Here is a 14352-nt window from a genome sequence, read left to right as displayed (position 1 = left end):
CGGTTGAGCGTGGTGTGCGCCAAGGATGTGCCATGGCACCCACGCTCTTCTCCGTGTACATCAATGGAATAGTCGACTACATGACACGAGTCAACACTGATGCTCCCAAGTTGGCTGGAGTGAGCACTCCGATATTGATGTTTGCTGACGATACTCTTATTGTATCCAAAACTCCGAGTGGCATGCAAAGGGCATTGTTAGTTTTTGAAGATTTTTGCAGAAATTATGGCCTAGAGGTGAATGTGACCAAGACTAAACTTATGGCTTTTAATCCTCACCCAAGTTATAGAGCAGGAAAGTTTTTCATGAGCGGGCAGAAACTTGAGGAAGTAAAAATCTTTGTCTATTTGGGCATGCACGTGACACATGATAACAAGTGGAATAGACACCTGGAAATGTCCACACTGAAATTCAGGCAGATAACCGGAACCCTGATAAGTGAACACAAAAAATCTTACACCAGGCCTATTAAACCATTGCTCCAAGTATATGAGGCCAAGGCTTTAAGCTCAGTGTTGTATGGGGCCGAGTTATGGGGTTTCGACGCATTGTCATCTTTAGCAGTCGTTGAAAATAAATTTTACCGTAACCTAGTCGGCCTCCCGCAGAGCACGCCCCTGGTCCCATTACGGTTCGATTTAGGTAGGAAGGCAATTAAGGACATAGCCAAACTCCACCCGGTCCTTTACTGGAGGAGACTCTGGACCACTCCAGAGCTTCACTCATATGCTATGGGCCTTATGGATGTAATACAGGCCGATACGTTCCATAAGATTGGGTGGCTGAGGAACCTCCGGGAAACTATAATAGACCTGGGCATGGAGGGGCTATGGAGTGATCCGGTGGCTACCGAGTTCCCTTCAAAGAGATGCCTGAAAATGCTATACTGGGAACGGGTAAATCACCGGGTCTGGAGTGATTCTGCCTCACCTACAATGACTAGCCGTTTTTTGGAGGCGAAGGTTTCCCCAGTTCTTGAACCTGACTGGGATTTGATCACCCAACCCAGAGATAGGAAACTTTACTTCCAATTAAGAGCAGGCTCGCTTCCACTCAGGGTTCTAACTAATGGGTGGTCTGGAGTAAGTGTAGGGACCTGTCCCGTTTGTGGCCTCTATGAGGAAACAATCGCCCATTTTCTGTTTGTCTGCCCTGTATACGCCAACCCTAGAAGGACATGGCTGTCTCCTTTGTGTAAAACCTTGGCCACAAGGAGTTCTGTTGTTGCTCTAAGACTTCTGTGCACAAGTACTCTTCCAGTACTCTCAATCGCCTTAGCAAAATACCTGGGATGGGCTTGGTCTTTAAGGCATAGGGCTCTCAGGGAATCCGCGGGAGCACCCCCGTAGGGTCTTATGGGTTGTTGGCAGTAAATCCCCTTCTACGAATAGAAGTATTACTCTGAATTGTATTTTTAAAATGTTTTCATCTTTCGTCTTTTGCTATGTTTAATTCTTGTCTTAAACTGTAATTTTTAGTTGGTCGATATGTTTGATTCTTTGTCTTAAATGGAATTTTTAGATATTTAATGGATGATTTTATCTATTTTACAAGGATTAGATTATTGATAATTGTGTGTTTTGTATATGTTTGTGTCTTCTATGAATTTTTTAAAAATTCGAATAAAGACTATGATGATGAAATGCAAAGAGCCCAAGACATGGAAGAAGCAGGAAACACGACGTGCTCCCTATTTCCGCTGTGCCCTACCTCTGTTGCTCTAAAATGTGTGCATATTTACAGCACGTGAAACAGTCTCTTCAAAATCTTTCCTCACCGTCACGTTACCAGCATGGCGTACATGCTGAACCAATGCAGGAACCAAGTAAGCTTGCTACCCGCCCGCTACGAGCTTCGGAAAATAACTTTAAAAATAATGTTGTCATTTTGCTGCTGGTATAGTCAATAAACCTATTTCTATTTGTTTTTTAAGTGTCTTTGCAGAAAAAAAGAGGACCAACAGTTTAAGCTTCCTAGGAAAACACACGGTAATTGCAATGGACCGGTTTTAGAAGGGAAAATAAATATTCAGTTCCCTTCTACTTCACCCAACATTAGCATTAAAAAAGCACAACCCAACAAAAATACATTTAACAACTTCATACTACTCTTTATTAATAACCACACTACTAAACTCAACAATATGGTGAGACCGATTGGCATTGCCAATGCTTGTTAAAAATTGGTGTAGGATTTTTTTTCTGTTGTGTTTTCACTTGAAAACTGTTCCTGTGCTGCTTACATACTTTACACATTGCTTCTAAGCAGTGTCCTGGATGGTTTGAAGTCTTTGTAGGAGCTGCTTCTAGGTTCCTGCATAGAGTCCATTAAGGTAGTCGAGTTTGCTTGTGATAAGTTCTTGTGTGACAGCGTGTATGGTGTTCTGTGGCAGCAAAGCTTGTTGTACAGGATGATCCCCAGATTTATTTTCTGTCGTGGTCCTAGCTCTGTCGGCCTCTTAATGCTGTTCCATGGGGAGGTCCTGTTTCCAAAGACCAGTACTTCCGTGTTGTCAGAGTTGAGCTACAAACAGTTGAATATCATCCATTCTGAAACCTTGGCCATGAATTGGTGGCTCCGGTGGTGGCTGTCTTGTCTGTCAGGGAGAGGATGAGTTTGGTGTCGTCAGCGTAGGAAATGAGGGTGATGCCTTGGAATCGGATGATGTTGGCGAGCAGCGTCATGTAGATATTGAACAGGGTAGGGCTCAGAGACGTTCCCTGGGGTACTCCACAGATCATCCTCTTGATCTCCAATGTGTAGTATGGCAGTCTGACTTTGTGTTCTTCCCATAAGGAAGGAGCAGATCTAGTTGAGTGCATGTCCTTGGGTAGCTCGTGACGTTTTCTGATTTGTCTGATGCCATGTAGAGGTCGAGCAGAATGAGTGCCTCTGTTTCTCCTTGGTCCAGGATGTTCCGGATAACGGTGGCTGCAATAAGTGCCGTTTCGGTGCTGTGGTTTAAAAAAAAATCCTGATTGAGAGTTGTCCAGTAAATGGTGGTGTTCGATGTTGGTTGTAAGTTGCTTATTGATGTCCTTCTCTATTGGCTGGATAGGGAAGCAGTGAGATAGGACAGAAGTTGCTTAGTTGACTGAGGTCGCTGACTGCTTCTTGACTAGGATGTTGCATGCTTCAAGTCTTCCAGGAATATGGCAGATGTGATAAAGGTGTTAATGTGAGTGGTGCCGCTGCTAATGGGTGATGCTCCAAGGTTGTAGACATGGTGGTGGAATGGGTCTGTTTGGGCTCCAGAGTGGATGGTCTGCATGATCGTCGCTATATCTTCTCTGGTGAGAGTTTTCCATTCGGTTAGGTGGCTATCTTGGTTAGCCATGGGCAGGTTTGCGATGAGATCGCTGAAGTCTAGTTGATGTGTGAAAATACTGTAGATGCTTGCAATTTTGTTGTAGAAGAAGTTTGATAGGTCGTCGCAGAGTTCTTGGGAGGCGGAGATGCCATTGATGGAGGCCGAGGTAGTGGTGAAGTCCTTGACAATCAAGAAGATCTCCTTGCTGCTGTTGGAGCTCCCTTCGGTGTGTTCACCACGCACTCTCTTCTTGGTGTCTCTTTGTTGCTGGTGGTAGCATCAGAGTGCAGCCATGTAGTTGGTTATGTCGGTGGTTTTGTGGCTGGCTCTCCCATTTATTTCTAGTTGTTTACAGTGTTGTTTGGAGTATCGAAGGTCCTCTGAGCACCAGCGGGCCTGCTTGTTGGTTTTTCTTTGCTTGTTGCGTTTCATGGGTGCAAGGACATCTGCACAGTTCTTGAACAAGTTGTCAAAGTCGGTGATGTCCTCATTGAGGTTGTCTGTGGGGTTGGATTGATCCATGCTGAAGGCGTTGAGCCAGTCTTCAGAAATTGTGATGCCCAAAAATAAAGGATCTCCGAGGAAGGCCTAAGAGTAGGCATGCAGCAATATTTTGTATGAAATGAAATCTTTTAGTAATATAAACAGGCACTCCAAGATAAAGTGTATTGCAGTAGTCCAAACATGAGCCAGTGAAGATATGTAGCATTAGAAAGTAACAGGAAACCAGAAGGATAGGCAGAGTTTTTTTAGGCATTTCCAAATAGACACAAGAGATGCTCAACATCTTATCTAGATAGGAAGTCACAGATAGAACTCATGTAAGCTAAAGCACAGCTTCATCTCTGGCCAGAGGAACAGGAGAAGCACTTACGTGATGGAACAACATTCATACTAGAAAACACTGCCTCCCGCTAAAATGCTGTTGTGTTGTCCTGGAGTTTAGTTTCATGGCATTACTTTTCCTCCTCTCAGCAGAGTCACTTATGAATATTGGTGCGGGCTGACTAAGATTAGCTTTAAGTTTCAGGATAATCTGTTTATCATCCACCTAAGTCATGAATTATGGAAAGAACAAACGAGAAAGGTCGGGGGGGACATAAAGATTAAACTATGTGAAGCATTGCGATTAACCTTGTAAATAAGGGGGAGAGAAGAATACTGAAAAGGAGGGAAGGTAGCAGATATAAATACATAATTTTTCAATATTGGATCTTTCATTGATTCACATGCTTAAATCCTCCTGGTCATTGAGCTGGGAGTCCCATGGTATTATTACAGTAGCAGTCTAATTTTAAATATAGCCCAGAGAGCATTCATTTGAGTAGCAGACTCACACCATTTATAAAGAAATTCAGTCAATCACGTTGAAGCAGACTGAAGACCACAGCTATCTTCAATAGTCGTTCTGTAAGGAAGACTAAAGGTACACTGTTATGTGTGATGAGTGACCCTAAACAGACTCAAACCTATCTGTTTGAATAGCCCCATAACCAACCTAATATTTCACATTAAATGGAAAGTTGCATCACAAGGATGATAGAATATATTTTTAGATACGAATGTGAAAATAATTGTATTTCTCTAACAACAATAGTCTTGTATGTATCGCATACAATTTTGTATGATGATTTGCATTGTACAAAATCAGAAAAGCTTAATTTCTTTCCGTTTGCAAAGATTAACAGAAGACAGTCAATACATGTTTCACAGTGAGGTGTCCACCGCTTATCCTGGGCTGTGTGACCAGTGGTGCTAAGTATGTGTTTTAACATTGCGAGTGAATATAACGTCCCTGCCTACCCTTGTGTAAGGAATACCTTTAAAATATTACGTCTTGTTATTTTTATACAGGTCCAAAGAGACTTCAGGTTACCAAGTTCAGTGTGGCCATACTTATGTATGTCATTTATGTTTATATGTGAGTTGCCCAAACTACAAAAACCTCTGTCATTCACAAGGGCCAGATTTAGATTAGGACATATCCTCAAATAGGTCCTGATGAATGCCCTGATCCAATTGGCCAACATGGACACAAAATAAAAACAAACAGAACAAAAAATGTATTCAGAAATTCAATATTCCAATCAAGTATGTTTCATTGCATAGAATAGATGAAAAACAATGTTGTTATTAATGATCCATTTTGCCACATCTGTGTCAATATCTCATTAGGAAAAATGTTTACAAATATGTTTGTTTTACTTTTTATTTGCAATAGATAATAGGAACATTTCCTCGTATTACAGTCACAAAGAAAGGGACCATATTTCTATTTCTCATGTTCCCTAAAGAGAGTAACTGTAGAATCATGTCAAATAGATTAACAAATGTGAAAATTATGATATTCGCCATCAGGCCTACACTGCTACAGGTAGATAATCACTCTTACATCATTTTCTCCAGCAGTATGTTTGCTTCCATTCTAAAGTATGTTTAAAGTAAATTATTCTAAAAATATTAGTAACTAACTGTTAAAATGAGATGCAACTTTAAATGAGCCGCTTGTGTACTAACCGATTCTATCATACTCATCATGACTAGCTGAAGTGTACTCATTTTTAGTCTAATAAAGTTCTGAAAATCACCTATAATATCCATCAGTATCCTAGTGTACATTAGACTACTTAAACTAAATCTACACTAGAATAAAATTTATTATAGTGAAAGTGTAAATGTCAAAGATAAGCACTACTCAGATTAACCAGAACTTTCCTAATTATAATCCCCAAAAAAGCTTATTCGAATCTTCAGAACTTCTTCCTAATTGCTTTCACCATTTTCCCATACCAGAATTGCATCGTCTTCATATACTACAAATTCTAGACGCAGCAACACAATAAGAACCAAATAAAACAATTACCTTTACAATCTCTAAAATGATATGCACTTGAAATACAATTTTAAACTCACCCTTCAACCTCTATTTCTAACCATTTCCAGTTTCTTGTTAATGTAACTACTAGTCTGCATGACAGATTTAAATCTTTTTCAAACATCCATTCATTATAGCTCCATCTTAAGGGGATATCGGTTTAATTTTTTAAGAGAACTAAATGATAAAAACAATAAAACACAGAGCAATTAATAAATGACCCAAATAAAACAATTAATATAATAATGTCTAAAATAGGTTTGAGTCTAAATGTGATTTTAAGCTCACCCTTCAAACTCTATTTTCAAGCATCTCCAAACTCTTGTTAATGTAACTGCTAGTCAGGGTAGCTGATATAAGGCCTTTTCAAAATATCAATCAATATATGCCTATGATAAGGTGAAAACAGTAAATAAAAATAAAACACAAACAGAAGAAAAAGAAGAGAAAAACAAATTCCTAATATTTAGGAAGCTATTGTTAAATAATCTATCTAAAAAATAGATAGTTAAAATCCATTATGTCCCTAAGTGAGACATGACCAAAGTACACCATCTAAACCCACCTTTGCATACACGCCATTCAATTTCCTACACACAAAGAGTTTGGGAGAGGCGAAAAGACACTGTGGGTCTAAACAACTTCCTTTTATACCTGAAAATGATAACGGCGTCTGACATCATATCATGCAATTAATCATAGTTTCAAAAATGTTAAAAAGACAGCGCTCTCTTTCACTTCTATTATAGCTCAAAGAAAGTAGCCACACAACCACACAGATTCTTAATGTGACTCAAGACAATTTTCTTCTACACAGCGGGAGATCGTCACTCTTATCCAAAGACACCAGGGCCTTGCTCCCAAAGGTTTCTCGAAAAAATCCAGGGCTAGTGTAAGCTGGTCCTCTATTCCCATATGCTTACTTTCCTATCTTAAAATTCTGAGTTTGCCTATACGTGTTAAATACTTCCCTGATGGAAACTCACCAGTGTGATGATGGTTGTGTATGCTGTGCTCGCATGTAGTGATAAGTATTTGTTTTCACATTGTGAGTGAAAATAATGTCCCTGCCTACACTTGTATAAGGGATGTCTTAAAAGGATTACATGTCAAATTATTTTACATAGGTCCGAAGAAACTTAAGGTTACCAGGTTCAGTGTGACCATACCTATAAATTTAATTTATGTTGATATATTTTTTGCCTTACCTACAAAAACGTCTATATTATTCAAGAGGGCCAGATTTAGATTAGCACATTATTCTCAAATAGGTCCTGTTGAAGGCCTGCGATCCGATTGGGCAACATGGAAGAAACATTTTGACCACTTTCTTACTAAGGACTTCAGGGATTATTGTTTCCCACAAGTACTCCTCTTTGTTTTTTACTTTACTGTGGCTAGTATTAACAAAATCCCTTTCCCCTAACCACAAGCAATTTTAACTACTGTTCAGGCCCTGTCTAAAAAGATCTAAAAACACTGAATTAGTAGAGGTCCGACGATCTCAAAAAAAGGGCTCCAAATAGAGCTCAATAATGGAGCCGATTAGGTATTACACACCCCACATACAAATAAAGTGAGCACAACCCAATGATGAAGCATGCCACCTATTTGGGTGAGGGTCTCTCTATCCTAAAAAGAAGATCTTCAGGATCTCTAATTAAATTACCCATAAGTAGATTCTACAAAACATCACCCTGCTGGTCTGGTTTATTTTGTGTATTTTGGCAATACAATGTTTAACATTAGACTGTTAGACTGCTGAAATGTTTCTGAAATGTAGGATTCCCTAACTCTAAATTCATCAAATATTTGCATATGTAAGATTATTTGCATGTCTGTAACCCAGATTCACTCCATGGTAGTTGTTCATTCATTAAATTGATCATGAGACTATTGTGTCAGTGTTCAACTTACTCCCCATTCTTCATGCTTGCCCCACAAATGATCTTTGAAAAGGACTGAGAAATGGTCTTGTGGGTTGCTGATTTCCATTTTACTAGAATTAATGTCTGTGGCTATATGTATTTAAGGATAACTAATTCACAGATATGTCACATTGAGGCCACTATGGCGTGCTAAATAGAATATAAGTGAGAAAGTGCATAGAAGGATAAAGATTGAGCCCAGTAAAATGTGAGGTGTGACACCAGTATGTAGTTTTACTCTATTTCTGCGCTTGTCATCACAAGTTTAGTAGTTTTCTGAAATGGAGATGGCCTGGTTCTGCTCTTACATTGGTGTTCAAAGTGGTCTGGAGTCCAGGATCCTAATCGCTTAGTGACCTTCCTTTGTTTTTTGTTAGAATATCGGTTAGTCAATAGAATGCAGGTTGCCCAATTTCAGCTTTCTAGCTGGGGTTTAGTAAGAAGAAAGGGACCCAGTGGAAGCATTTCAAGGATAGTGAACTATAGATATGTTGTGGGAATTGTCCATATTGTTCTTACTGTGTTGGATGTGGAAAGGGAGGGCCCCAGATTTTTAGGCTTGTGTGGTTAACAGGGCCCGTGCACAAATGCTCTCATTTTTACATGTTCATGTTTTAAGTTGACATCTTTATAGACAATGATTTTTAGCACATTTTTCTTGCGCAATAGTATATTCGGAAAGTGTTATGCTTCCAAATACATTTCTTCGTAGGCATATTATCATACCCTCGTACATTTTGTCAAATGACCAAGTATGCTGTGCAAAGTGCCCTTTGTGGTGTATTCAGAGACAACTCTGAATTGGTAGAATCAGCATTGACAGACGGTGCTAAACTACGGCCCAGTGCAAATGGGTCAACTTTTTATTTACATCGATTGTCGTGGTCACCCTGTGCCTGAATACTAGCCCAGCTGAATCTCATCACTATCCTGCGAGGGACAGCGGCCTGTTCCACACCAGGCTGGCTTCCGGATGAAACATGCACACAGGTAAATGGGGAGTTAGACCACTCCAAGGTATCTGGCAGAACCGCATACACCCTATGCTCTCTAGGATAGGTAGTGCTAGGTAGGAGTACAGCTATATGTATTCATTTAATCAATGCAATAATTATAATAGTTGCATTATTTATCTTTTTTACCATTCTGATAATGCTGGTTACAATCCTCTGTTTCTTCCTACTAATCATTGCACCACACAGATTTTACAAAAGAATCCAATTGCTTCAATAAATGTTTGGAATACAGTTTTTTTTATTTCATATGTCTCCCTGGATCTGTCTCCACGATTTCCTTGGAGGAATTAGGGTTGTCATGTTCTGAAGTTGCAAACAACATCTGGTACCCTGTGAGGTTTAGAGGTCCAGATGGTGCACTGTGAGCTAGCCAGGAACCAGGTCAGCATATTCTGATGGTATGAGTGGACGTAATGCCCATAGTTTTGATACTTACGCTGCCCAAACGCACAGTCTTACAGAATTAGGAGGAAGCGTATCACATTCTGTTTTAACTCTATGCCGACTGAAGCTACCTGTGGTTCATGTATTCCATGATTTTGTTAGACTTCAGAATTATTCCCTTGGAAATGCATGTGCGTGTTGTCAGAAATCTGAAGATTTACCTGTTTATTCTCTAGTTTGTGTGGCACTGGTAGCATATAAGTGTTCAGCAATAGGTGTGAGAATGAAGACGAACCCTGAGGAACAGGAAGCCCTAAGAAGCTTATCACTCTTTAAACTTATAATTCCTCTGATCCAGTCTGCATTTGCTTGCTTTGATTATGTGAAAAGAAGCAAATATATTGTAATGCTTTTTGTATTGTTGATCACTAGAATATTGTTTTAGGCCACTAGGTTCCCTTCATCTGAAGAATGTTGGGATTCTTTTACTCAGAATTGCCTGATACCTTCCTAATGCATTTGGAGATATAGGTATTTTGGTACGTTGTATTTTCATTTATATTGTAGCCTCTTCTGTGTGATGTAAACTTTTCAGGTTGCCACCTACTGATTTCTGATTGGCCAATAAACTGGATGTTGTAGGATTTTAACTCAGTTTTCCATTTTTTCAACGTGAGGGGCCTCTTCTGTAGAAGATATTACTTATGTAGTGGTACAAACTTTCCAGCAGTTCCTATGATTCTGATGGGTATTGCTGTTCAATTTATTTTGACAGTATTATGAATGGCTTTAAGTTGTTCTGCACTAATTACATCATAGTATCTACTCAGATTGGGTGTAGAACCTCCAAGGGTGTCTGTTGACTTTTGCATGTGATCACTAAATCCATGGTGTAGCCTGCTGAATGCGTAGATCAGCTGAATATTTGCTTGAATCTTTGATCGTCTAGGTTTTTGATGAGATTCAATGCTGGTTTGGAGTCCACTCAATCAATCCAGAGAGTAACTTATTAACAGGATTTTCTAAGCTATGATCTACAGCTTTAAGACCTAGGAGTTTGGATTGGACCATGAGGTATGTAATATAATCGCTGTTTGGACGAGACTGCTTGGATTTATTATGCAACGTGCTGACAGGTATATTAATTATTAGTATGATGAGTTGGAAATTACTCTGCTTTTGAATAGATTAGCACTCCTCCCACATTCATGCTTTGGCTTTTCTGTGTAGGAGCTTTAGGCCTGTAGGGATCAGTTTTCCGAACCATCCCTCACGGAATATGTGCCATCCATTGTCAGCTCTCATTTATCAAGGGTAAGTTAATGACCCTATTGTGTATTCATAATGCCTAGTTTCATTGAGGGGTGATCTCATGTGGTAGGCTTAATTTATGATGTAAGGTGGGCTGTAGATGCAACAAGTTTTCTGTCTTGAGGCCAGTGTTGATCAGCTGGAAGGGGGTCGCTATTGGGAGTCTCCACCTAAACCCCAGGTACAAGGATGCATTTATCAAGTGAGCTAATGCCCTGTTTTTTTGGGTGGGTACCTTGGTGGGCATAGAGTTTGATTAGGTTGCACTGTCACTGGCTAATACCTGCCTGGGTTGAGTAGGCTTTATAGCCTTGGTGTGACGCATGGTTTTTAATTCTGGTTGGCTGTGTGTAGTGTGTGGGAACCAAGCTAGTGTGCTAGATGAGCTTACTAGCTTGACTTTGGCAACATGGAGGTTGTCTAATTTCCCCTTAAAGTCTCTTATGTTTCTCTCAGAGTTAGTTGTATGCTGTCTGTGGCTATTCAAGTTGCCACTTGCATCAAGGTTTGTCTTAGAATTTATGTTCTTTTATGGTGTTGGAGGTTTCCAAGAATGCTTCTTGCTATTCCTTTGGAATTTTCATTAGAACTATGTTTGATTGTTTATGTTTTTATATACGTGTGTGAAACCTTCCAAAAAACGGATCTCTGTGGGATTTCTGTAGAATAGACATCTTGGTTTTATTTATTGATTCGGGATCAATAAGAACTCTGGACAACCTTTGGGAAGTAGGTTATAAGAGTCTACCATTATAGACATCAGAGTAGTCATTGTGTGGGCAATATACTGAGAGGAGGCATTAAGTGGCAGCCCTGAAGTCGCTCTGATATGTCTTGGTGCCTGGCTATTTGTAGGATGGCTATGTTGCAAGAAGTGTGACATAGCAAATGGGCAAGGTGAGCATAAAAGGTTGAAACATATTGAGGGGAGTTGTGAATATCTGAGAGCCAACCTCGCCCCACAAGGGTTGATCGTGCGCAATGAGCCATTCATATTTCAGCAGGACAAAACCTTTAAGAAGGACTGGTCATTCATTTCCTGGCATTGTACCAGGGATTGGCTTGTGCTGATTATAAAAACAGCAGCATGTTTGTCAGAAGAAATTAAGGGAGAGCTACATACGCTGGAAATCTGTCTGAAAACCTTTCAGAGCGTCAGCGACTTGAAAAAACGACTGGATGAACTCAACAAATCAATGACTGACTTTGCGATAAGTCTCAAAGACACGAAGTATATAAAACTAAAAAAAGATCAAAAAACATTCTCACATGAAAAAGTCTACCCGTACACCAGGGAAGACTATGTCCCATTGGGAAGGAACCCAGGATACAACACCGACAGTGACGGATCGGACACTGGCTCAGACCACTCAGACTCCGGTTATAGCCGCAATAACACAAATAGGAACAGGCGACCTCGCGGCAGACGCTTTAGAAACCGAGGAGGACAGAGTTTTGGCTGGCCCCATTACCAATGACCACCACCTTATGGTGCACAACCACCTTTTTTCTATGGCCCACCATCCTTTCACCAACAATCATACTAACAGCAGCCATACCCCTATTGGGATCAAGCGCAACCACAGGAACAACAAAACCAGTCTTTTTTTAGGACGGGGCAAGGGACCTCAAAGAGGAAAAACCAGAAGAGGCCAACAAGTCCAATAGGCACAACCCCTGGAACCTCAAGAAGCCAAACACGGAGCATGGGCCTGCCGAACAACCCATCAACCAGCAACCAACCAGTCTAGTGGTGAACCTATCAGACACCACACTAACACAAACTCAACAATCCGTCCTGGAAAAGGGACTAGGTTTTGTACCAACACCAAACATGGACAAATACAAACTGTGATGTAAACTGAATGAGTTCATTCTGAAAATAAAACTCCAGGTGTTCTTCAAAGACCAACCGCCCATGACAACCCGTGAAAGTGACACAGGTCTACATAAGAAATCAAAATTCACACCACCAGCAGCAAGCGTCCCCGTAGAACGTCTAGCGTTTGAAAAAGCGGTACTGAAGCAAGGGGCGGAGATCAATCCAAGAACCATAAAAGTCTTTCACAACACAAGGAACAAGAAGCAATACAACTTTTGGCCAATGAAAAAAGAGTTACTATAAAACCAGCTGACAAAGGCGGTGCCATCGTACTGCAGAACACGACAGCATATCGGAACAAATGCCTAAGACTACTGGCTGACGAAAGGAACTACACCAAAATAAGGGAAGACCTCACAGAGCGCCTACGCATTGAAATCGCCAGTCTGGTGGAAGAATCAACAGCCAACGACTGGATAACTAAAAAAGAAGCTGACTTTTTGGAAAACACAAACCCGACGATTTCCTATTTTTATACTATCCCTAAAATCCACAAATCCCTGGATAACCCACTGGGCAGACCGATTGTATCCGGTATTGGTTCAATTTTTGAACCACTCTCGAAGTTTGCTGATGCATTCCTACGTCCCCTCATACAAGTCACCAGCACTTATTTACAGGATACCAAAGCCGTCCTATGCCTCCTCAAAAACCTTCATTTTAATCCTGTGACCAGCATCTTGATAGGCTTAGATTTGGAAAGCCTTTATACAAGTCTACCACACAAGGAAACATTGGAAATTCTGGAAGAAGTACTCTTCGAAGACCAGTGGCAATATCACACACCCAGACATGTGGTCCTGGAATGCTGCAGGCTGGCCCTTACAGAAAATTTCTTTAAGTTCGAAGAGACCCTGTTTCGCCAACAGTACGGCACCAGCATGGGGAGCACTTTTGCGCCGAGTGTAGCAGGGCTCTATGTCCATCATCTAGAAAAACAGAAAATACTTACCGACACCAACCCGCACATCAAGCATGTCCAATTGTGGAAAAGGTACATTGATGAGTCAGAAGCCACAGACTTCATAGACCGGTTGAACTTACAAGATCCTTTCCTTAAGTTCACTTTCACAATGAGTAGGTCCCAATTGGTTTTCCTGTATCTGAATATCATCGCGAGGAATGGAACCCTAGCAACAACCACCCACTTCAAACCAACAGCAAGGAACTGTCTCCTAATCTATGACAGTTTTCATCCCAGACAACTGAAAGACTATCTCTCATTCAGACAATTCCTACAACTTAGACGGAATTGCACAGAGAGGGATGACTACAACATATACAAGCAAAAGATCTGTCAACAAAACTGATATCAAGACAATATCCAAAGCATCTAGTATCAAAAGCTAGAAAAAGAGCTTCAAACAACCACAGAGAAGCACTCCTGGAACCGGAACAAAAAGAAGTGACTGCACAAGACAAGAGACCAATCTGCATAACCACATTTAATATCGCATCTGACAGGGTTTCAAAGATAGTCCAAAAACATTGGTGGACCCTAAACCGTGGTAACCTGGACATACCAAGACCTATGTTCAGCCACAGGAAAAGCAAGAACCTAAGCAACTATCTGGTACACACACGCCCCAAATGCAGTACGGAGATTGAAGGGCCACAACGCACATTACAGACACTACCAGGGGGCC

The sequence above is a fragment of the Triturus cristatus genome, chromosome 3_1, assembly GCF_964204655.1.
Source record: "Triturus cristatus chromosome 3_1, aTriCri1.1, whole genome shotgun sequence".
Classification (NCBI taxonomy): domain Eukaryota; kingdom Metazoa; phylum Chordata; class Amphibia; order Caudata; family Salamandridae; genus Triturus; species Triturus cristatus.
Note: the sequence above shows the minus strand (reverse complement) of the source record.